A 1,944-nucleotide genomic window follows, 5' to 3' on the forward strand; every position below is an offset into this window, starting at 1 on the left:
CTCTCAGAATGCATAAAAAATATCTTAATTTGTGTTCCGAAGATGAACGGAGGTCTTACGGGTTTGGAACGACATGAGGGTGAGTAATTAATGACAGAATTTTCATTTTTGGGTGAACTAACCCTTTAATTGTGCATGCTAATGTCTGTTTTTACAAATAGATTACCAGCTAATCTTTAAATTAATCTCATTAATAATTTAACACTTTTAAATGTAAATGTAATGTTTTTTTGTTTTTTTTTACAAAATAGTCATTAATTTTTGTTTTTTCAGCCATAACAATTTTAAAAGTATATATTTTTTCATTTATAATAATTTATTTATGAAATAATAGTCATTTACAGTGCATCCCTAATATACGTCCATGAAATAATAGACCATTGTCTTGGTTTTAATACCAGGTGTAAACAGCACCACTGTGACAGGCATGTTTGCACTATATATAGCATGTTCTTTTGTCTGAAAACTAAGTCTAAAATCTAAATGATTTATTATTTTCTTTTCTCAATGTTTGTCTCCATCCAGTACACATCCAGCATGAGGGCCAAGTACCTGGCCAACACCCGGACCGACCCCAACAGCAGTTCCTCAGCAAACTAGAGGAACACTGTCTCTTTTCCCTTCAGTCTAAAGCTCACACTCATCCACATGTTGTTCCCACAGCCCACTTTCACCCCAGGCCCACCCATCCAGCCATGTTGATCTTTGATGTGTGCTCTCCATCCCAGCTGATAAAGGACGCCCTTGCATCATGTAAATACTGCTGTCAGAGGAATGTTCCAGAGGCCGCTTGCGCTGTTTCCTGATGGTTGGTTCAGTTCAGGCAGCTAGTAGGGTTACTCTCAGCCCTGGCTGCTTTTGTGTGAGCGTCTGTAATGATATGAACTTCATTACCTACAGATACATTGAGTGATGTGTGTTTGTTGATCCATGCTGCCCTTGCTCATTTGTGGTGCTCTTGCCAGAGGTTCAGAAAGGTCCAGAACTGAAGAACTGGACGGGGTTTAACGCCCATAACCCTACATTTCTGCGTGGCCTCTGTCCTCTGCTCATTTGAAGTAATGTGACCTTTTCCATTTGCAGGACCTACTGCCACATCCCGACTTTACAGTTTACATCAGTGGCATCTACTGTAATATAACTCAGTGGTTCCCAACCCTGGTCCTGGAGGCACCCCAACACTGCACATTTTGCATGTCTCCTTAATCAAACACACCTGATTCAGGTCATCAGCTCATTAGTAGAGAATCCAAAACCTGAAATTGGTGTGTCAGAGAAAGGAGACATGCAAAATGTGCAGTGTCGGGGTGCCTCCAGGACCAGGGTTGGGAACCACTGATATAACTGAACCAATCTAATCTGAATAGCGTGAGAGCAATGCGAATTTTCCCAGAATTCTATAATTGGGTTCCACTTGTTTAGGCTTAGATGGCAGTTTTTAAATTTAACATTAGCTGCTCTAATTAAATGGTGAGAGAAAGAAACCCAGAAACATGCTCTACTCTAGTAAACAAATGCAGACGCCAAGAATGTGTCGATTTATTGTTCGTGCTTTTTTACAGAGCCAGATGTTTTAAGTAGATTTATTCACTGCATTACTAATATAGTCCACTTAAATGTATTTGTATTTGTGGGAGTCGTGAATGCCGCCATCTGGCAAGACGCAGAATATATTCGGCACAATGCTCACAGTGCATTGGTATTCACAAGCAGTAAGCCATTTAGTGTACATCAGATGAGTGTACTTGATTATGTTCACTATAGCTGCAGACACCAAATAGTGCACTATATTTCAGACACAGCCCAAGGTTTCTCTTCAAAAGTTGCTTTGTCATGACATTCTTCTACTTGTGTATAGTATGTTTCGGGCCTAAATCTGTAGCATACGCTGGTTGTGAGGAGAAGATTATTTGGGATTTTTTTTTTTTTCGTCTCATTTACAGG

The 1,944-nt window shown here is 39.8% G+C and overlaps 1 pseudogene; it reads left to right on the forward strand.

Annotated features, from left to right (window-relative positions):
* Nucleotides 1–601, forward strand: part of LOC107674647 (protein tweety homolog 3-like) — a 66,494-nt pseudogene extending 65,893 nt beyond the window's left edge.
* Nucleotides 602–1,944: the final 1,343 nt, after the last annotated feature.

This window comes from Sinocyclocheilus anshuiensis, unplaced genomic scaffold (assembly GCF_001515605.1).
Source record: "Sinocyclocheilus anshuiensis isolate Anshui unplaced genomic scaffold, SAMN03320099.WGS_v1.1 scaffold152, whole genome shotgun sequence".
NCBI lineage: Eukaryota > Metazoa > Chordata > Actinopteri > Cypriniformes > Cyprinidae > Sinocyclocheilus > Sinocyclocheilus anshuiensis.